At 45.8% G+C, this 23,469-nt stretch overlaps 2 long non-coding RNA genes across 2 annotated transcripts; both read right to left on the bottom strand.

The window, feature by feature from the left end:
* Positions 1–2,612: 2,612 nt before the first annotated feature.
* LOC119533304 lies at positions 2,613–5,878 on the bottom strand. Its single transcript, XR_005216621.1, has 4 exons — positions 5,360–5,878; positions 4,454–4,818; positions 3,627–3,779; positions 2,613–2,857 (listed from the first exon to the last, which is right to left on the bottom strand). It is a non-coding gene; the product is annotated as an uncharacterized LOC119533304 (long non-coding RNA).
* A 3,215-nt stretch (positions 5,879–9,093) lies between these two features.
* Positions 9,094–22,382, bottom strand: LOC119533305. The gene is made up of 3 exons (XR_005216622.1): positions 22,252–22,382; positions 10,175–10,234; positions 9,094–9,160 (listed from the first exon to the last, which is right to left on the bottom strand). It is a non-coding gene; the product is annotated as an uncharacterized LOC119533305 (long non-coding RNA).
* Positions 22,383–23,469: the final 1,087 nt, after the last annotated feature.

The following is a 23,469-nucleotide window of genomic DNA, read 5'->3' as shown; positions in this document are numbered from 1 at the left end:
CTTCCTTTCTCGCTCCACAGCAACCACATTTGCCTTATTTCAGTTCTCTCATTGCTACCCTCCATCCTTCTTCACTTTTTAAAAACAGGAGATGTAACACACAATAGCCTGAGCATATTTTATGTGTGCAGCTTGGCTGGTCTTTACATAGGCAAATCCCTGTGTAAGCACCACACAGATGGAGAGACGGGACATCTCAGCACCCCAGAAGTCTCCTGGTGTCTCTCTCAGCCACCAAGCCCTGTGGTGGTTCAGAGCCCTGTACCCCAGAAAGACATGTTCTCAATCTTGGCCCATTCCTATGGGTGTGAACCCATTGCAAATAGGACTTGTTGAGGTTACTTCAGGTAAGGTGTGGTTCAATGGAAGCAGGTAGCATCCTAGTCTTATCACTGGAGGCTTTATAGAGAACGTTACAGAGACAAAAGCCACAGGGAGCAGCCAGAAGCTGGAAGTCAACGGAAACTGGAAGAGAAAGGAGTCACCACCATGTGCATTGCCATGAGACAGAAAAGCCAAGGAACCCCAAAGATTGTGGGCCAGTCAAAAGATACTGATCCCAGAAGGAAGCAAGCTTTCTAGCTTCTGAAACCATGGGCCAATAAATTCCTGTTAGTAAGACAACCCATTGTATGGTATTTGTTTTAGCAGCCAAGAAACCAAAACAACTCCCAGTATTAAACTATTAAACTAACCTCACTATAAATTAATTTTACCTGTTCTTGACTTTCATATAAATGAAATTATATAGTATGTGTTCAAATGTGCCTGGTATCTTTTGTTCAACATTGCGTCTGTGAAATTCATCCATGTTGTTTCACACATCAGGAGTTTATTCAGTGCAAATAGTTCATTGCTGCGTAGTATTCCATTGTAGGAATATAGCACTAATTATGCATTCTGTCATTTGGCATTTGGGTAGTTTCCAATTGGGGGATATTACAAATAAAACTGTTAAATTCTTCTTCATGGATATAAGCACTTATTTATGTTATGACCCCAGGAGTGGGTCACAGGGTGGATGCATTGATAGATAAATAGATAGATAATGATGTTGATGATAGATAGATAGATAGATAGATAGATAGATAGATAGATAGACATAGATAATACAATTGAAGTAGATACCCTTTCCTACAAAACCATATTACAACCTTCAAACTCAGGACATTAGCTTTGATATATTACCACCATTTAGCTAACAGAACCCATTCCAGTTTCACCAGTTATCCCAATAATGTCTTTTATATCAAAATGCTCCAATCCACGATCACATGTTGCATTTAGTTGTCAAGTCTCTTAGTCTCTGTCAGTCAGTGACAGCTCCTCAATCCTGACTTTCAAGACCTAGACATTTTTAAAGATTACAGGCTGGTTATTTTGTAGAATGTCTCTCTCTTTGAGTTTATCTGATAACCTGCATTTTTGGCAGGAATATCACAGAAGTGATGCTGTGTTCTTCTCAGTGCATTCTCACAGGTTGTACATGGTCAATTTGTTCCATTACTGGTGTCTGCTGGCTTATCCACCTATAAAATTAATTAATAAGCACATTATACTTATTAAATTTTAAATAGTTAATAAATATTTTGTGGGAGAGAATTTTACACTATGTAAATATCCTGTTCCTCATCAAAATTTCACCTAGTAGTTTCAGCATCCATTTTTGATTCGTGCCTCAATCATTTCTGTGATGATTACAAAATAGCGATTTTTTAAAATTCCATTATTCCTTCTACATTTACTAGTTTGCATTCTACTCTAAGGAAGAACTTTTTCTTTTCCCCATTTATTTATACATTCATTCATTTATATTAACATGGAATCACGGATTCTATCACTGTTATTTTGATGTTCAAATTGTCCCAGATATGGCTCCTGGGAGCCACATCAAGTTGGCTCTTGGGTCTTTTTGACATGTCCTCACCATCCTTGAAATTCTTCCTAACTTTCTGAAACAATAAGATGTTTCAGATGTTCTATGTCTCCTGCCCCAGGCCCAGAACCAGCCATTTCTCCAAGGAGCCCTGGTTCCTTTTAGTGGAGAATGGCATTTAGAAACACTATGGGTGCTCATTGCCATGGGGGGGTTGCCAACCCCAGGCCCTCTCAGTACTCAGGGCTAGGGAAAGTGTGTGTGTATGTGTGTGTGTGTGTGTACATATACACTCACATCTATATTTATTTCTATACCTATATATTGAAAACCAGGGGTTCACACAAATACCTCTATTTCCAATCCATTGCCACAGGATTCATTTTAGCTTTTCCTCTTTCCATAATTGTTATTGCCTTCTCCAACAATGAGAAACCTGGCTCCCATTATCCTCATTATATTTACTTATTACTCAACCCCCTGTATGCAAACAATCTCCTGACCCCACTTGGCCACCTCCTTCCTGCCCCCACCACCACCCCCTCGCTGCCTTCAACAAGTATCGGGGGAAGGAGAAAGGGTCCTAATGGCTTTTTGACTGAATTATTCAATTATTCAGGAAGGAAGGAAGAAAGCAAACAACCACAGTGTTGGGTTTCCAAGATGTTTGCGGACAACTTCTGCACAGCAGTTTGGCCCCATGTAATTGGGCTGAAAGCACAGGGACTTGCCTTTAACAGCCCCCAAGGTTGTGATTTCCGCATCTGCTTCAGCATTCCTGGGAAGCTCATGGGCTGCCCCTGGTGCAGGGATGCTCACCAGACCATAATGAGCCTGTCTGCCCTGGCTCTGTGCTTAAAAGGCTGGGCTGCTGCTGGAGCTGCTGGGCTGGCAGGGTCAGGCGTGATGCCAGGGGCTCAGGTCTCCCCTAGTCGGCCGGGGGCACCCGGGCATGCCTGTCCCCGGAGGTCAGGCTGTAAACTGTAAGAGATTCATAACTGATGAAGAAAGCTCTTAGCTAGATGCAACCTCCTTACCCCCAGCTCATTTAAGCTGCACTTTACAAGTCCAAACAGTTTAAGGTTTCCCTTCATCCCAGTCACTGGAACATGAAAGCATCTGCCCACCGCTGCGGCTTCCAGTGCCCTCTCCTCCCGGGAAAGGGGCAGAAGCCCTGACCCAGGCCCCTACCAGGTCTCAGCCCTCCCTGGGCAGCTGGGCTGAACTTGTGCCCAGCCTGCCCCCCAGTCCAGAGGAGGAGGCCCTAGGCATGGGGGCTCTCTGGGCAGGGCCTTCAGGGGGGCATCTGGATGAGCCCCCCACCCTCCCGGGGCTGAAAGCATACCTGGTGCCACAGAGCCCCACTCGGGAGAGAAAGCAGACACACTGCCCTGTATACCCAGAGATCCCCCTGTGGGGTGCCAGGGCTGAGGGAGTGGACACTCTGAGGGTGGGAAACAGGAGGAGGAGATGGATGGAAAGCCCTGGTAGAAAATCCTCCAGAAAGGCACGCCAGGCTTTCCCACAGGCTGCTGGGATGCCTTCAGGTTTATGGGGCCCGAAGCTTACATAATGTGGGGGCCTCTCTAGGAAAAATAATATAAAATTATGAATATAAAATTAGGTACAGGGCCTTGGAAGATGTCCTAAGGCTTAAGTGGTATTAGCTGACTTGGAAAACCATCCTTCTGCACACCCTCATCCTCTCCTGGGGACCCCCTGCTGTTCTTCACGGCTCCCTCAGCCTCACCTCCTTAGGAAGCCTTTTGGAGCTGAGCTGAAGACTCTCCTCTCGATTCACAGAGCATGTAGCTCTGTTCACTTTTATCTCTTCCCCTTCTAGAGGGAGGGCTTGAGAGCAGGCATGGCGTCTTCTTAGACTCGTGTCAGTAGAAATCAAGTGCTTTATAAGCATTAATAGAATGAATGGGTAGAAAAAGAAAGGAAGGAGAGAAGGGTTACGATTGTTTAGGGGCAAGATATTTTAAATGTTAATTATGTGCCAGGTCACTAACTTGCATGATTGGGTTCAAATAATCCCAACAACCCACCTCCCATTTCATAGATAGGGAAACTGAGGCTTAGGGAGGGAAACACTTGTTCAAGTTCTCCACCTGGTAAATGAAGGAGCTTGGATTTGAATCTGGTTTGCCAGACTCCAAAGCTCACGTTCTTTCATATGTGGGTCACAGAGGAGTGGTGGGAGATCAGGTAGGAAGGGGGAGCTGGAGAAACCGTCTTCAACCAGAGAGGGGGCCTGGGGGTGGGGATCTCAGCGTATATGTGAGGTAGCAGAAATCCCTGGGTTTATGGTCAGAATAGGGAGCATGAGAACCAGGTGGGAATGGGTAGGCATGGGACACACCCTCAAGAAAGGAGCATGATAGTAAGAAGCCAGTGGAATCTGTCCGAGAATCCCCTTCCTCCCAGAGAGTGTTCTAGAAAAATATGGCCCCCTGTGGTTGACTGAGGTCAATTCAATTCACAATACTCTAACCCACATTTCTTGAGTGGCTTCCACGTATGCAGACCTGGGCCGGGTGGGGGGACGCCGAGGGACTCAGACATGACTCCTACCCTAGGCGACCTGTGCCAACAGCTGTCATCCCCAGCAGAGGGTGTCAGAAGCCACGGGAGGCCCAGGCAGAGTGCCATCTGTGCTCAGAAGAGTGATCCCTTGTGGCCACGGGAGGCTGAGAGGCAGGCAGCGTGCGGCACGTGGAGAGGAAGCTGACCCCTCAGCAGCACTGCCTTCCCTCGGCCCCGAGCTGTCCTGGCAAGGCACTGAACTTCATCACAGTAGCATCGACCGGAGGTGCACAGCACTTGACTGTTTACCAAGAGTGCCAGGATATGCGAACTTCTCCGAGAGCAGGTAGGGACCTCATGCTGCTGTATTCCCTACACTTTGCACAGGATAGAAGGTTCATGGTTCATCTCTGCTGAGTTAACAAAGGGGACGAAAAGGTCAGGGGAAGCAGCCCCTCCCTGCGGGGCCCCAGGGAGCCAGTGCCAGGCAGGGCCAGATGAAGACCTTTACTTAAGGGTCCTAAGCTTGGAAAAGGAGAAAGTGCCTCCCATCTACTACGTGCAAATCAAAACAAAGCTAGTCCTAAACCATAAAATGAGAGTAAAGAAGTCCCACTTGGTTCTGATTTTCAGGGGAAATGTATTTTAAGCATCAGTTATACGCCAGGTCACCCATGCGTTATTGTGTTCTAATAATCCCAACCACCCATTCTCCCATTTTTTAAATAATCATTGCTGAGATTTTTAAAATGGAATGATTTCTCCGAAATTTCTCATTTGGAGTGTGTCCCTGCTCTGCCGGTGCCCATGCACGTGTGTGACCTGCCTACTGGCCTGTCCCCCCACCTCTTATCACCTGCAGTGTAGACTCCCGGGGACAAGGTCTCAGAGGTGGAGAAAGATCCCAGCTTTGGGGCCCAAGGGCCTGGACTTGAACTTGACACCGCCACTTACCTGCTGCCTTCGGTTCAGCAGCGTTATCTCTCCGAGCCTCAACTCCCTTGTCTGAGAAAGTGGACTCAGAATAGCTACCCCATGGGGTTGGGAATGGGGGAAAATGCAACAAGGCCTGTGAAGGGCCTCGCCCAGGATCCGGCTCAGGAAACACTTGCTGCCGACAGAATCGATGAAGGGACCTGGCCAGTCCTCGTACTTCTGCGGTTCTAGCCAGACGTGGGCGTTGGCTGTGATGGCGCAGGACCCCGGTGGCCATCTGAGCTTGCAGACGCTGCGAAGGAGGTAGGGAGGCAACGGCCAGGCCAGGGAGTCGGGGTCTTCCCCACACTTGCCTTAGCCGGTCGTCTCAGCCTTCATTCTCAGTCTAAGATCAGCCCTTGGTCCTTGGACCTGCCCCTCCCTCCTCCTGCCCACACTGCTGATTAGTCAGGAAGTACATACAATGGGCTTATTGTTATTAGAGGAGGACAAAAATAACTTTGGGATTGGTGCCTGCAGGGGTGGGGTGTGAGGCGAGTTTGGTATGTTACTGGCCTCTTCAGGGAGGATTTTTTTCTGAGGCAAATGGACTCACAGAGATGCACTTTGGGAGTCACCGAAAGGCAAAACCTGCCCAACCTCCCAATCTCTCTCTCTCTCCTGAGCTACACCCCACACTGCCCGCCCCCTGCATTCCCTCCCTATGTCCACCCCCCCACTGCCCCCACCCCGCGTTTGCCTGCTGAGCCCTTCACTCCCAGCAGCTGGCCCCTGCCTGTCCCTGTTGGACAATGGCCCTGGGGCTACCAGACCACTCTGCCTGCAGCTCTCTGAGAACAGGAGGTGCCTGGAAATTTACAGCCCCAGTGACTGGGTGTGAGGAGGTATAAATAACCCAGCTTTCTTGCCCCTGATTGGGACAACACTGAGGTGTCCTCAGAGCTCGAAGTGGGACTTTGCTTGATGCCACACCCATGCTTGGCTTCTTTCCCTTCACTTCTCTGTCCCACTTCCCAATTCCTCTGCTGGTTTTTGTTCCTGGGATAGCCTCCTAATAAATCACTTTCATACGAATCCTGATTCAGTCTTCTTCAGGGGAGCCCATCTCAGACAGTTGCCAAGTGAACCAGGCACAGAGGAGGGGTAGTGAATGGAAGGGATCTGTCAAGTGACTGGCTTCTATGGCCATCAAGCAGGTCACACCCATCCTACAGGTGCATAAACCAGAACACCGGCAGGCGGTTGTAGCTCAGCAGGCGGACGCGCTCAGAGGCAAAGCTGTATCTTCCAGCAGCAGGTTCCAAATCCTTGGCTTCCTTCCCAGAAGCCCCACTTTCTGGGGAAGAGAAGAATAAATTGTGTTCTAGGTGCTCAGCAACAAAGGCAAAGTAGCTGAGTGTCGGTAATGAAAAGCAAGAACACAGAGTCAAGAGGGCAGGCTTGCACTCGGAGCTGGAATGGAAGTGTGGAGACGTAAACACACTCGCCGCGCGGGGAGAACGTGCTGCCAGCCTGGAGCCCAGCGGGAGAGGCAAACGCTCCACCACTGCATTGCAAACCAACAACTGGCCAAAAGGCAGTGGACGGGCAAGGGTGGAGGCAGAGTGGTGCAGCCATTAGGGGCTGCCCATTAAAGACACGGTGACCCAAACATCGCAGCCTGTGACACCCCTGAACTTTCTCCAGCCCTTCCCGAGCTTTCCCAGAGAGGGGTCGGCCAGGATGGGGGCTGGAAGGAAGGCGTGTCCCAAATATTGTACAGGGAATACTTACACTAAAAAATTATTTTGTTTTCATCTGAAATTCACATTTAACTGAGTGTCCTGTATTATTATTATTATTTGCTAAATCTGACATCCCTAGATATATGGGAGAAATGGTTGAAGAAACTGGGGGGTGTTTAGCCTGGCAGCCAGGAGACTCCAGGGGACAGGGGCACTGGCTTCCAATTTTGGAAAGGCTGTCCCAGGACAGAGTTAGACCCAGAAGATGGAAACAACTGCAATTTGAAATAGTAGCTATATGGTCAGTATAAGAAGAGAGTGGTATGGCAGAAAGAAGCTACACTGCTAGGTTCCAGATCTAGCTCTGCCGCCTACTCCCATGGGACCCTGAGCAAGGCTCCGCCCCTGAGCCTCTGTCTCCCCATCTGTGAAATGGGGTGTACTTCTCCATGGACATACCCCCTGACCCCACAGCCCCTGCAGCCTGCTTTATATCATTACTTACTCCCAGCACATGTCCCCATTTCTCCAGCTGGTGAATCCAGTGTGACTGCCCTGAGTTTCTGGAACATACAAAGGAACAGGTATTAGGCTAGTGAGGACGCAGACCTCAGTGAGTCTTACTGGTTCTCTTGCCTAGGGACTTGGGAGCAGGGAGGGTAGGGCAGAGTCCTGTGACCAAAGCCCTCCAGGCTCACCATGGTGCCCAGACCCAGCCCCGTAAGGCCCTTCCCCCATCTAGCTGGGCACCTGGTGACCGGGCAGCCCTGAAGCCCTTGGGCCACAGGAGACACTTGGAGGGAAGATGCTTGGAGAGGCCAACGACTCCAGGAACCCACCTGGATAGGATGAGTTCCTTCACCTTGGCCCCGGAAGCACTGCTTGTTGACTGGGGCAAGCCTCACAGTGGACACTGTCAGTTGGGCAAGGGCCCATCAACGGCCTCACAACCTCTCCTGACAGCTCCCAGATCCCCGCCCTTGCAGACCCCTTTCAGTCCCAGCTCCACTTCCCCCTTCCATCCCAGCTCAGGCCCTGCTGGTCAGAGCCTGTGGCTGTCTGGGGCACAGGCTCCAGGCTGGACCATCCATTCCAACCCCTCCTCACTATTCACACAGGGAAACCAAGGTCCCAAGAGAGGAAGGCATTTGATGGAGGTCAGTCTGGGACTCCATGGAACTCACTTCCCCAGCTCAGTGCTCAGTGGTTGCCACACCGACTGTGAGCCTCAGGAAGTCAACTCACACAGACTGCGCTAACACCTCCACTTACATCCGGTGAGGGGCAGGTCAGCTTTTAAACCCAGCTCCCCACCTCCAAATTTTCTGCTCTTCCCATCCCCTCCTGTTTGTCTGCAACACCCAGCTTTCTGTTGCTGGTTTCCCCCGAGGCCTCCCAGGCTTCTCCAACAGAAGCACTTAACTTTTGCTGCTGCCCTTCTAATACCCCTCCAGCACTGCATCTCACTGCAGGCCCACCTTTTACTCCAACGACTCCTGGCATTTGCACAGCTTTCTATAGTTTACAAAGCTTTCCTCAGTTTATTATATTGTGTTGATTTCTCCAACTGAGAGACTCAAGCCCCAGCGGGAAGCACCTGTGTCTGTTGGGCAATTACCATTGAGAGGCCAGAAGGAGAACCCATGTGTAAAGGGTTCCTTGGAAAATGTCAGGCTGTTCCAAGCAAACAGAAACAGATAACAGAAACAGGCCCCGGGCCAGCTCAGCTGCAGCAGGGAGGATCCTGGGAATTAAGGCCTCCCAGGCTGCAGCTCGGCATCTCTCCTTGCAAGCATTATCCCACTTCTCTCCCCCTGCCAGGAAGAACACCTCACTCATAGCCACCCTGCTAGCTGCAGCCTTTCCTCATTCCTCTGGGCCCTAGGTCGCCACTGGGCTGGACATGTGCTCCCCATCTCCCCCTTGTTCCCACGGGGCTCCCACACCTATGCAGACACCCACATCTGCTCCAAGGGGCTGAGGGCTCCGAGCCAACAGGGAAGGGCTTAGTAATAAGTCTTTACTTACCAAACTTTCTTCATATTCCCAGGTATCCACATACCCAGAATGGAGGTGCTTCTTAGCAGAGAGTACACTGGACTTTGAGTCAGGAAACTTAAATTTAAGCCACAGCCCTGCTGCTTTTGAGCCGTGCGCTCGGCAGGGCGGACATGGACAACTGCACAGGTTATAGGCGGCCTTGCTCTTCAAAGTGTGGTCCAGACTCCAGCAGCGTCTGTATCACCTGGGAGCTTGTTAGAAATACAGAATTCTGGTCCCCACCCCAGACTGACAGAATCAAAGTCTGTTTTAACAAGATCCCCAGGTGACTCAAATACCAGAGTTTGGGAATCACTGATGCACTGCAGTCCCAGGCAGCACCGCTGGCACAAACAATGGTGGCCCTAGACTCATGTGACATGCCTGCCTCGCCTGGGCACATCACTTCTCCTCTTGGGTCTCACTCTCCTGGTCTGCCAAATGCAGATAATAAAGCCTCTCCCTCAGGGTTGCTGTGCTATTTAAAGAAGAATGAACATAAGAAGGCCCTTAGTAGGCAGGAGCTCAAGGATGGCCAGCTTAGGTTGAGGCTGCCTCTCCTGGGAGGTGGCTTGGGAATTTTCACCATGCTGGGGGCTTTTAAGAAAACCAGGATCCTTAGATTTTGTAGCTGGAAAGAACTTCAGGGAATCTTCTGCTCAAGCAGATATCTGTTTTTCAATCAACAATTTTACAGATGATGGGACTGAGGAAGGACAGGTGAAATGAAATTGAGAGCACAAGGATGGTAAGTGGCCGAGCTGGGATTAGAGCTCAGGGCCTTTCCCACCTCACTGCTCCTCAAGCCCAGGAGGTCCCATAAAACCATTCTTGCAACTTGTCTGTCTATGCCCCATCTTCAGTATCTCCTGGAGATAAATTAGAAGGTACTTGGATAAAAGTCACATCCTCCTTAAATAGAATACCCAAGTAAATAAGTGGAAAGCTCTTTCTCAGATGTAAACAGGGGAATGTCAAGCGAGGATATGAACACCCAGAAAGCAGTTTTCCACCGTCTATTCCCCAGCACTTAAAATGTGACTGGGCATTGCACCAGGTCCTGGGATACAAGGTAAACAAGATGCCGTCCTGTCCTCGTGTTGCTCCCTGTCTGGAAAGGACACATGATCTGCATTACAAAAGGAAACAACAGTCAGTATGGGGCCCTGGGTGGCAAGTCTTACTTACATGGCACTAGAGGGTTTACGAAAGACCAAAGCTTTTGACTGGAAGAGATGTGGAATATTCCAGAAGAGGCTAGATTGGTGAGGCCTGAAAGCAGGCAGGATTTAGATAGGAACAGAGAGCAGTGTGTGTAAAACTGGAAGTTTGCCACATCTTTTTAGGGGACAGAGGATGGGCTTGATTCAGCTAGAGCAGGGGTTGGCAAACTTTCTGGTCAGATGGTCAATATTTTAGGCTTTGCAGGTCATAAGTCTGTGTTACGTATTATCCATGACTGCCATTGTAGCCAGAAGGCAGTCATAGATGATATGTATATGAATGTGACTGTTTCAATAAAACTTTATCTATGGAGCCTGAAATTTGAATTTCATGTAATTTTCAAGGGATACAAAATATTTTTCTTTAGATTTTTTTAGATTTTTTTCAACCATTTAAAATGCAAACAATCATTCTACAAAAACATGTACAAAAACATGTGGTGGACCAGATGTGGCCCACAGCCCATAGTTGCCCATTTCTGATCAAGGCGTGAGATAAAAAGTATGTGGGGCTGGATCATCCTGGGCATTGAATGCCAGATTAAAGAATCTGGTCTTTCCCAAACCCAAGTCAGATATAGGAATCTGTGATATTCTGATACCCTGTATTGGACCATTCTTCCAACATAGCTTCCAGGACACCTGCTCTTCTCATCTCTTTTTTTCTGATATCCCAGGAAAGGGAGCCATTATTTTTGTGCCTTTTACTGAAAGGGGAAAGACTGAGAAAGGAGAGGCTTAGGGAGAGGGGGTAAAACTGAACATTGATTGTTAGGTTTTAAAGCCTCAGATACCCAAGAATCACTCAAGTGAGATTGTCAAGTAGGCAATTAAATATTTGAGTCTAGAGCTGAGCACTGAAGATGGAGATAGAATTTTAATCTATGGAGATAGACAAGTCCTTCCAGGAAAGGAACATAGAGAAAGAAGAGAATGAAGCTGGGGTCAGGTAGAGGACCAGAAGGCTTGCGTAGAGGCCAGAGGAAAATGAGATGGGAATGCCAGAAGCCAAGAGGAAAGAGGGGAACTATGCCCCATGCTGCTGATATTTGAGAGGATGAGGACAAGAAAGTGTTTGGGGATCTGGGAAGGTGGAGTCTCTGGTGACCTGGCTAAAAGCAGCTTCAATGGGGAAGTCAGAGAGAAAGGAGGGGACACATACGGTTCTCATGAGACACTATGAAGTTTGCAAAATGGATGGAATTTAGCATCAGTCATGGAGAAGGATGAGGGGTTGAAGGAAGTTTAGCAGACTTTTATTGAGGGCCTACTATGTTCCAGGCAACATGCTAGGCAGTGAGGATACAAAGACGGGAAGAGACAGGCCTGAGTAACTGCACTATTCCTATCAGAGGGAATGAAAGGCAAACAACCTTGCTCCACCTGCTGTGTGCCATTTACTTTTTTTTTTTTTTTTATCATCATTTTATTGAGATATATTCACATACCACGCAGTCATACAAAACAAATTGTACTTTCGATTGTTTACAGTACCATTACATAGTTGTGCATTCATCACCTAAATCAATCCCTGACACCTTCATTAGCACACACACAAAAATAACAAGAATAATAATTAGAGTGAAAAAGAGCAATTGAAGTAAAAAAGAACACTAGGTACCTTTGTCTGTTTGTTTGCTTCCCCTACTTTTCTACACATCCATCCATAAACTAGACAAAGTGGAGTTTGGTCCTTATGGCATTCCCAATCCCACTGTCACCCCTCATAAGCTACATTTTTATACAACTGTCTTCGAGATTCATGGGTTCTGGGTTGTAGTTTAATAGTTTCAGATATCCACCACCAGCTACCCCAATTCTTTAGAACCTAAAAAAGGTTGTCTAAAGTGTGCGTAAGAGTGCCCACCAGAGTGATCTCTCGGCTCGTTTTGGAATCTCTCTGCCACTGAAGCTTATTTCATTTCCTTTCACATCCCCGTTTTGGTCAAGAAGATGTTCTCCATCACACGATGCCGGGTCTACATTCCTCCCCGGGAGTCATATTCCACGTTGCCAGGGAGATTCACTTCCCTGGGTGTCTGATCCCACGTAGGGGGGAGGGCAGTGATTTCACCTTTCAAGTTGGCTTAGCCAGAGAGAGAGGGCCACATCTGAGCAACAAAGAGGCATTCAGGAGGAGACTCTTAGGCACAAATACAGGGAGGCCTAGCCTCTCCTTTGCAGCAACCATCTTCCCAAGGGTAAAACTTATGGTAGAGGGCTCAACCCATCAAACCACCAGTCCCCTATGTCTGTGGTCATGTTAGCAACCATGGAGGTGGGGTAGGCGAATACCCCTGCATTCTCCACAGGCTCCTCAAGGGGGCACTACATCTTTTTTTTTTTTTTTCCTTGTTTGTCTTTTTTCTTTTCTTTTTTTTTTTTTTTTAACTTTCCCTTCTTTTTTCAAATCAACTGTATGAAAAAAAAAGTTAAAAAGAAAACAAACATACAATAAAAGAACATTTCAAAGAGACCATAGCAAGGGAGTAAGAAAAAGACAACTAACCTAAGATAACTGCTTAACTTCCAACATGTTCCTACTTTACCCCAAGAAAGTTACATAATATAGCAACATTTCAGTGAACTTGTTCCTACTACATCCATCAGAAATTAACAGACCATAGTCATTTCTGGGCATCCCCAGAACGTTAAATAGCTTATCTGTTCTTCTTGGATTATTGTTCCCCCTTCCTTAATTGCTCTCTACTGCTAGTTCCCCTACATTCTACATTATAAACCATTTGTTTTACATTTTTCAAAGTTCACATTAGTGGTAGCATATAATATTTCTCTTTTTGTGCCTGGCTTATTTCGCTCAGCATTATGTCTTCAAGGTTCATCCATGTTGTCATATGTTTCACCAGATCGTTCCTTCTTACTGCCGCGTAGTATTCCATCGTGTGTATATACCACATTTTATTTATCCACTCATCTGTTGAAGGACATTTGGGTTGTTTCCATCTCTTGGCAATTGTGAATAATGCTGCTATGAACATTGGCGTGCAGATACCTGTTCGTGTCACTGCTTTCCGATCTTCCGGGTATATACCAAGAAGTACAATCGCTGGATCGAATGGTAGCTCTATATCTAGTTTTCTAAGGAACTGCCAGACTGACTTCCAGAGTGGCTGAACCATTATACAGTCCCACCAACAATGAATAAGAGTTCCAATTTCTCCACAGCCCCTCCAGCATTTGTAGTTTCCTGTTTGTTTAATGGCAGCCATTCTAACCGGTGTTAGATGGTATCTCATTGTGGTCTTAATTTGCATCTCTCTAATAGCTAGTGAAGCTGAACATTTTTTCATGTGTTTCTTGGCCATTTGTATTTCCTCTTCAGAGAACTGTCTTTTCATATCTTTTGCCCATTTTATAATTGGGCTGTCTGTACTATTGTCATTGAGTTGTAGGATTTCTTTGTATATGCAAGATATCAGTCTTTTGTCAGATACATGGTTTCCAAAAATTTTTTCCCATTGAGTTGGCTGCCTCTTTACCTTTTTGAGAAATTCCTTTGAGGTGCAGAAACTTCTAAGCTTGAGGAGTTCCCATTTATCTATTTTCTCTTTTGTTGCTTGTGCTTTGGGTGTAAAGTCTAGGAAGTGGCCGCCTAATACAAGGTCTTGAAGATGTTTTCCTACATTATCTTCTAGGAGTTTTATGGTACTTTCTTTTATATTGAGATCTTTGGTCCATTTTGAGTTAATTTTTGTGTAGGGGGTGAGGTAGGGGTCCTCTTTCATTCTTTTGGATATGGATATCCAACTCTCCCAGCCCCATTTGTTGAAAAGACCATTATGGCTCAGTTCGGTGACTTTGGGGGCCTTATCAAAGATCAGTCGGCCATAGATCTGAGGGTCTATCTCTGAATTCTCAATTCGATTCCATTGATCTATATGTCTATCTTTGTGCCAGTACCATGCTGTTTTGGCAACTGTGGCTTTATAATAAGCTTCAAAGTCAGGGAGTGTAAGTCCTCCCACTTCGTTTTTCTTTTTTAGAGTGTCTTTAGCAATTCGAGGCATCTTCCCTTTCCAAATAAATTTGATAACTAGCTTTTCCAAGTCTGCAAAGTAGGTTGTTGGAATTTTGATTGGGATTGCATTGAATCTGTAGATGAGTTTGGGTAGAATTGACATCTTAATGACATTTAGCCTTCCTATCCATGAACATGGAATATTTTTCCATCTTTTAAGGTCCCCTTCTATTTCTTTTAGTAGAGTTATGTAGTTTTCTTTGTATAGGTCTTTTACATCTTTGGTTAAGTTTATTCCTAGGTACTTGATTTTTTTAGTTGCTATTGAAAATGGTATCTTTTTCTTGAGTGTCTCTTCAGTTTGTTCATTTCTAGCATATAGAAACATTACTGACTTATGTGCATTAATCTTGTATCCCGCTACTTTGCTAAATTTGTTTATTAGCTCTAGTAGGTGTATCGTTGATTTCTCAGGGTTTTCTAGATATAAGATCATATCATCTGCAAACAATGACAGTTTTACTTCTTCTTTTCCAATTTGGATGCCTTTTATTTCTTTGTCTTGCCGGATTGCCCTGGCTAGCACTTCCAGCACAATGTTGAATAACAGTGGTGACAGCAGGCATCCTTGTCTTGTTCCTGATCTTAGAGGGAAGGCTTTCAGTCTCTCACCATTGAGTACTATGCTGGCTGTGGGTTTTTCATATATGCTCTTTATCATGTTGAGGAAGTTTCCTTCAATTCCTACCTTTTGAAGTGTTTTTATCAAAAAGGGATGTTGGATTTTGTCAAATGCTTTTTCAGCATCTATTGAGATGATCAATTGATTTTTCCCTTTTGAGTTTTTAATGTGTTGTAATACATTGATTGTTTTTCTTATGTTGAACCATCCTTGCATGCCTGGAATGAACCCCACTTGGTCATGGTGTATGATTTTTTTAATGTGTCTTTGGATTCGATTTGCAAGTATTTTGTTGAGGATTTTTGCATCTATATTCATTAGGGAGATTGGCCGGTAGTTTTCCTTTTTTGTAGCATCTTTGCCTGGTTTTGGTATTAGATTGATGTTAGCTTCATAAAATGAGTTAGGTAGTGTTCCATTTTTTTCAATGTTTTGAAAGAGTTTGAGTAAGATTGGTGTCAGTTCTTTCTGGAAAGTTTGGTAGAATTCCCCTGTGAAGCCATCTGGCCCTGGGCATTTATTTGTGGGAAGATTTTTGATGACTGATTGGATCTCTTTGCTTGTGATGGGTTGGTTGAGGTCTTCTATTTCTTCTCTGGTCAGTCTAGGTTGTTCATATGTTTCCAGGAAATTGTCCATTTCTTCTACATTATCCAGTTTGTTGCCATACAGTTGTTCATAATATCCTCTTATAATTTTTTTAATTTCTTCAGGATCTGCAGTTATGTCACCTTTTTCATTCATTATTTTGTTTATATGGGTCTTCTCTCTTTTTGATTTTGTCAGTCTAGCTAGGGGCTTGTCAATCTTGTTGATCTTCTCAAAGAACCAACTTTTGGTGATATTTATCCTCTCTATTGTTTTTTTGTTCTCTATGTCATTTATTTCTGCTTTAATCCTTGTTATTTCTTTTCTTGTACTTGGTTTAGGATTGGTTTGCTGTTCATTTTCTAGCTTCTTCAGTTGATCCATTAGTTCTTTGATTTTGGCTCTTTCTTCCTTTTTAATATATGCGTTTAGTGCTATAAATTTCCCCCTTAGCACTGCTTTTGCTGCATCCCATAGGTTTTGGTATGTTGTGTTCTCATTTTCATTCGTCTCTATATATTTAGCAATTTCTCTTGCTATTTCTTCTTTAACCCACTGATTGTTTAGGAGTGTGTTGTTTAACCTCCAGGTATTTGTGAATTTTCTAAGTCTCTGATGGTTATTAACTTCTAATTGTATTCCATTGTGGTCAGAGAATGTGCTTTGAATAATTTCAATCTTTTTAAATTTATTGAGGCTTGTTTTATGTCCCAGCATATGATCTATTCTGGAGAAAGTTCCGTGAGCACTAGAAAAGTATGTGTATCCTGGTGATTTGGGATGTAATGTCCTGTAGATGTCTGTTAAATCTAATTCATTTATCAGATTGTTTAGGTTTTCAATTTCCTTATTGGTCTTCTGTCTGGTTGATCTATCTATAGGAGAGAGTGATGTGTTGAAGTCTCCCACAATTATTGTGGAAACATCAATTGCTTCCTTTAGTTTTGCCAATGTTTCTCTCATGTATTTTGTGGCACCTTGATTGGGTGCATAGACATTTACGATTGTTATTTCTTCTTGCTGAATTGCCCCTTTTATTAGTATGTAGTGGCCTTCTTTGTCTCTCAAAACATCCCTGCATTTGAAGTCTATTTTATCTGAGATTAATATTGCTACACCTGCTTTCTTTTGGCTGTAGCTTGCATGAAATATTTTTTTCCATCCTTTCACTTTCAGTTTCTTTGTGTCCCTGTGTCTAAGATGAGTCTCTTGTATGCAACATATTGATGGCTCATTTTTTTTGATCCATTCTGCGAATCTATATCATTTAATTGGGGAGTTTAATCCATTTACATTCAACGTTAAAACCGTGAAGGCATTTCTTGACTCGGCCATCTTATCCTTTGGATTATGTTTGCCATATTTTTCCCTCTCTCTATTAATATCCTTTATTGTACCCATGCCGAATCTCTTTAGTACTGAACCTTTCTCCAAGTCTCTCTGTCCTGTCTTTGTTTCTCTGTCTGTAGGGCTCCCTTTAGTATCTCCAGTAGGGCAGGTCTCTTGTTAGCAAATTCTCTCAGCATTTCTTTGTCTGTGAAAAGTTTAAGCTCTCCCTCAAATTTGAAGGAGAGCTTTGCTGGATAAAGTATTCTTGGCTGGAAATTCCTCTCACTCAGAATTTTAAATATATCGTGCCACTGCCTTCTCGCCTCCATGGTGGCTGCTGAGTAGTCACTACTTAGTCTTATGCTGTTTCCTTTGTATGTGGTGAATTGCTTTTCTCTTGCTGCTTTCAGAACTTGCTCCTTCTCTTCTATGTTTGACAGTGTGATCAGTATATGTCTTGGAGTGGGTTTTTTTGGATTTATTCTATTTGGAGTTCGCTGAGCATTTATGATTTGTGTATTTATGTTGTTTAGAAGATTTGGGAAGTTTTCCCCAACAATTTCTTTGAATACTCTTCCTAGACCTTTACCCTTTTCTTCCCCTTCTGGGACACCAATGAGTCTTATATTCGGACGTTTCATATTATCTATCATATCCCTGAGGTCCATTTCGAGTTTTTCAATTTTTTTCCCCATTCTTTCTTTTATGCTTTCATTTTCCATTCTGTCATCTTCCAGGTCACTGATTCGTTGTTCAACTTCCTCTAGTCTTGTACTATGAGTGTCCAGAATCTTTTTAATTTGGTCAACAGTTTCTTTAATTTCCATAAGATCATCCATTTTTTTATTTAGTCTTGCAATGTCTTCTTTATGCTCTTCTAGGGTCTTCTTGATTTCCTTCATATCCCGTACTATGGTCTCATTGTTCATCTTTAGTTCTTTGAGTAGCTGCTCTAGGTGTGTCTCTTCTGGTCTTTTGATTTGGGTGCTTGGGCTTGGGTTATCCATATCATCTGGTTTTTTCATATGCTTTATAATTTTCTGTTGTTTTTGGCCTCGTGGCATTTGCTGAACTTGATAGGGTTCTTTTAGGGTTTGTAGACCAGTTGAAGTCCTTATCTCTAATTTATCAGATCTACAGCTTCGTGGAGTACACTTTCTCTAACTAACCAGCAGGTGGCGTCCACGAGCCACCTGTTCTCCACAAGCCAGATCTCCCCTGCTTAGCCTTTTTGGTGAGTGGGGGAGTGAGTCTTGTGGGGCCCAATTGGTGTACCAAGCTTGCGTGTGTAGTTGGTGTTGCCTGCCCTGTATGTGGGGCGTGTTTCTGGGCAGTCGGGGAGGGGGGGTGGCCCTAACAATCAAATCTCCCTGATGTTCCTAGAGTTTTAAAGCTACTGCAATAGTCTAATCCTTCAGTTCAGTCCTGCCACAGTTTGTCTCTGCTACTGAGACTTGCAAGTGGGCCCCTCTTCCAGGCTGTGCACCCCGGGTCCTCTGTTGAGGGATGACTGTGCTATGTCACAGGTGAGTGCCGTCCCCCCAGGGCAGTTCTGGGCTGCTGGGCTGTGTTGGGAGGCTCCCAGTCTGCTCAAATGATGGCTGAATGGGGCTCTGTTAATTCACACTGCTCCCCCTTCCCAGCTCTGGGACATTCAGCTGAGGTTGCAGGGAAGGCTAATGTCCACGCCCAGTTTTGTGGTGTGTGCCTGTTATTTGAAGCACTTCCGTCACACTGGGTTGTCTGGGGCAGCTCTGGGCTATGGGGCTGGCGATGGGCAGGAGTGTTTCCTGTCCACCAGGATGGTGGCTGTGAGCGGACACCCCCCTTTTCTTGGGAAGTTGTGTTGTTTAGTGAATTTTCTCAGCCACTGGAATATTGCCTTTTGTTTCAGAGCTCTCTTAGTTCTGCTCTTGACTTGACGTGCCCAAATTTCAATTCTTTGAAGCTTTCTGTATTGAGCTTCTTAGAGTAATTGTTTTAGAAAAAGCAAAAAGGATTTAAAAAAAAAAAAAAAGAAAAGAAAAAAAACGTCCCTCCTCAGAGATCTAATGGGTTATTGAAATGCTAATAGACAAAGCAACCAGGGCCATTAAGGAAAGGTGCACAGGGCAGAGAGATCAGCTTTGCTTCGGGATTTGCATATGCGCCTCAAGGCCTGAGCTCCACCCTTCCCCTTTCTGTGTTCACCAGAACTCCAAAAATCCTCTGCTTTTATTTTGGAGTTTTTCGTGTTGTTTTTTTTCTATGCCTGTCTCCTCTCTGCTGGGCTGGCTGCTCTCAGAGTCTCTGGTGTCTGGTCTCAGTCTATCTATGGTTGGAGTTTGAATCAGTAGAATGAGTTTCCGATAAGAGCAGCCACTGCAATTCTCCCTTCTCCTTCCTGGAGCTGACAGCCCCTCCTCCCCCGGGACTGAGCCTGGCAGGGAGGGGCGCGGGTCCCCTGGCCGCAAAAACTTACAGATTTCGCTGATCTCAGCAGTTCCAGGTTTTCATGAGTGTTGTATGAAGTATGCCCAAAGACAGATTGCTCTGTGGTGTCCAGTCCACGCAGTTCCTGGCTTTGTACCTACTTTCCTGGAGGAGTAACTAAAACATACAGCTCACCAGTCTGCCATCTTGCCCCGCCTCCCGCCATTTACTTTTGAACATGGGTTTTGCAGTATAAGACGGACCTGGGTTCAAATCCTGATGCTGCAAGGTGTAATAGCTATGGGGCCTTGGATCCTTTAACCTAAGACTCAGTTGCATCTGAAAAATAGGTATAATGCTTATCATTATCACAAGGCTCAAATGAGATAAGTAAAAGCAGTGAACATAACTATTATCTCATTTAAAATAGAGGAGCGATATTTGCAAGATTAGACTTGCATTTTAGAAAGATTACTCTTGAGGTAGTGTGGATAACAGATGGGGGCAGGGACTGGGGAAGGGACAAATGAGAGACAGGAGGTACTAAGGACAGTTAAGAGGATATGAAGGAACTAATTAATAGAGGAAGAAGATGAAAAAACAGTGTGTTCTTGTGGGAGTTCAGAATGCAAAGGTCAGCCCTGGGGATGGTAAGGAGGCCCCCTGAATGGAGCGGACCCTGTGAATGACAGGATGCAGCGGGGTGGAGGATGGCAGTGAGCAAGGGAGGTCCTCTAGCTTGAGTGGGCAGCGGAGCTCTTAACTGAGCTGGTGGCTGCAGAAAGAAATGTGGGTTTGGGGGAGAATATGCACTTTACTTTGGACAAATCGAGTTTGAGGATTCTGCAGGATTCCAGATGGAGAAGGCCTGAGGGAGCTGGAAATAGAGATCAGGAACTCATGAGAGGGAGGGGCCCAGAGATTCAGAGTTAAGCTATCTGCTGGCAGAGGGAAAGCCCAGCTCCCAGAGAAAGAAGACGAAAATGTAGATGATGCTTGAGCAATAGGGTCTCTCAAAGATCCCTAGATCAGGTGAGAACAATTGAAGACCTTTACAGTTTATTAGAAACTGCATGTGCTTTATTTCTTTCAATCCAGACTTGGAGATTCAGAGCTAGAAGAGATCATCTAGTCATTCAATCACCTGATATTGATTCAGCACCTGTTAGGACCAAGGACTGTGAATAAATAAATGGAGAAAAGAGAAAGCTCCTCCTTCGAGCAGAATGCTAACTAATGAATGTGCAAGGAATAATGGAGTGAGAAAATCACACCCACATAGTGAAGACACAGTCTTACTAGTGGACTTTACAATCTAATGGAAGTCCCCTCAGAAAGATGGAGGTCTGCAGAGGTTAAATTGATTACCGAGATGTTGTACAAATGGCCCGGCTGGGAATAATAGAACGGGTGTCTTTATAGAACCCAGCGGAATGTTTTAGGATCCACTAAAATCCCCACTGAACAGATGAGACAAACGGGTCTCCAGGAGATGAAGACTGGCCTCGGGTCACCCCAATGTTAACAATTGGGAGAAGTGGGTCTGAACCCCATGGCCATGCGAGCTGGAGGAACACTGAGAATCAGAGGTGCGTGGGGGCTGCAGCCCCTGGGGTGGGGAAGGCAAACAAGGAACATCACTTCAGGTTCAAGTTTCTAGTTTTGCAGAGTGTAAAATCACAGCACAAGTCCCAGAGAATAAACAGAGTTAACACCCCATTAAATACAATGGACTTTCAATGTGAGATGCAGACGTGCCTAGATTCAAACTAGCTGAGCAGGAGCTGGCCCATGAGTAAAATATATCATAAGCACTGCCTCAACGCTTCCAAAAAAGAAAAACCCAGCTCAGGGAGAAGAAAGTGCCGGCAGCAGCTCTGCAGGCTCTGAGCTGAGGATCCAGTAATGAAGTCTTTCTGGAAGGTAAGAAAGGGCTGTGTGCTGTATGCTATTTTTAAACATGCTGGAGCAGCACATGTATTCCTGCCCCACACACTTTCTCCAGCAGAGGAGGGGCCCGGGGGAATGCAGCCAGGAATTTAGATGCTATTTATTGTATTTCCTTTTATCAGTCAAATGATTTTCCTATTTCCCACATAGATAAAGATCTTCTGCTTACAGCTCCAGCTTGTTGACCTTGTCAGGACTGCTGTGCAGTCTGGAAATTGGTCCCAGAGAGAGAAGGGCATTGTTGTTATGGGTTTGCTTGGCGGGTTGGGTTTTTCTTTTCCCAGCAGAGAGGAGATCGGTTTACCTACCCCCCATCCTTCCCCAATAAATGAAAAAGAAAAATCTTCCAAAAAAACAAAAACGGATTGTTTTGTGCCTCTTTGCAAAACTGCAAGGTTGTCCAAGCAGTTTGGCTTACCAGTGTTCCTCCCATCCCCCACCCGAATATCTTTCACCAACCCACACATGCACACGCGCGCGCGCGCACACACACACACTCCCCTGCCCTGGACCCTGTGCAGTGCTGCTGTCTTGGCAGGCAATGAGGTAGAGGGGGTGGCAGCACGGTCTCAGCTTGTAAGCTGAGCCAGTTTCTTGGCTGTGCCAGCTCCAGAGGCCCCTTGGAAAAGCCACGATGCCCGAGTGGGAGAAGTTGCAGCTTCCACTCGGCAGGAAGCCTTGGAACCAGCCAAGCCTCTCGAAGCAGCATTCCCAGGCACGGGTGTGGTCGGAGGGCTGCTAATCAGCAGGAGGTTCCTCTAGGGCAAGTGGCCCTCCATTGTCTTGCCTTGCCTAGGCCTGCTGGCCAGGGTCATGGGCAGGAGAGAGTACCACTGCTCATTACTTTCTTGGGCATGGGGCCAGTAGATGCTGCAAAACCCTGGGGTTTTATTGTAAATCCTCGTCCTTTCTGGCTCGTTCACAGATATAAAACATACAGAGAGCCAGCTAGATGGAGGGAATCCAGCCCCTCGCACACTCACCATTTAAACAGCAAGGAGCTGCAGTCTCCCTCAGTACAAGCTTGGGTCAGCTGTGGATTTTAACAGAGCCTCCGGATTTCCTGCACCCCAGGGTCCTTTCCCACCATTGTGGTGTTTCCAGGCCAGGAAAGTAGAGGGCGCTGACTCTCCTAACAGCATTTTTGGCACAGACACTCTCCCACGGATATGGAAATGGGCTCTACCACTCGCTTACAAAATCCTGGAAGAGGATCTATCTGTGTGAGATGTGCTGGCATCTGAGTAAGCACATATACACATCAAGAATTCCACTTTCTCATGAGTTATATTTCCCCCTCAAGAGCACTAGAGGAATGTGGGGAATTTGCCTTGCCAAGACAGCCGGGCTGTCTGAGACTTGGGCTTGGTAACCCCTGGTGGAATGCTTGCAGGGACCACCTCTGGTCTGAAGCATTGCCCTTCCCTCCTACGTGAAAGGCAAAAAAGAAAACAGGAGAGCAGGACCTCCCAGATCTTCTCCCCAAGGGCAGAAACCTAAAAATGTTTGGCTCTGACCTTTTAGGCCTGCCTGAAGAAAGCAAATACATTTCATTTCCAGGTCCCTAAGAAGTTCTAATTCTAAGAAAGCATCATCCTAAATTACAAGTGATTAGAAATGCCAAAATGATGTGAGGACAATGGAGATGGGAAGGGAGAAATTGAATGGAGGATGGCAGAGCTGGAGCCAAGGAAGGGGCCCAGTTACTATTCGGAGATTGCCTCCTAGACTTTGAGAGCTGCATGCATTTAAATGTCCACATTTTCCTGCAGAAGCCAGCAATCTGTACTTCCCTTGGCCAAACAACACACTAATCTTACATGGTATGGGAGAAATATGTTACATTCTTTTATGAACGGAATGTTAACACCACCCAGAATCAATATTTATATCCAAGAACACCACGGACTGGATTGTTTTGTGCTGCTGAGAGTTTAAGACAGGGAAATTTGGAGGGAGCTGGGAGGATCCCCTCCTCCCACCCAGAAAGGCAGGTCCAGGGCAAACGCAGGCTCAGGTACCCCTGTGACCTGGGAGACCACGCTTGTTTCCCTTCCTGCCCCTGCTGCCCTCTGTCTCTTGAGATTGCAAGAGGAAGCCAGAAGCATCAAATGGGGCAGGAATCTGCAGTGAGGTCCAGGACGTGAGGCAGATCCTTTCTGCAGGACTCGGTCAGCGAGGGCTGCAGTGGGGGAAGGAGG

Source organism: Choloepus didactylus, chromosome 4 (assembly GCF_015220235.1).
Source record: "Choloepus didactylus isolate mChoDid1 chromosome 4, mChoDid1.pri, whole genome shotgun sequence".
In the NCBI taxonomy this organism is placed as follows: domain Eukaryota; kingdom Metazoa; phylum Chordata; class Mammalia; order Pilosa; family Megalonychidae; genus Choloepus; species Choloepus didactylus.
This window is presented reverse-complemented; position numbering and strand designations above follow the sequence as displayed.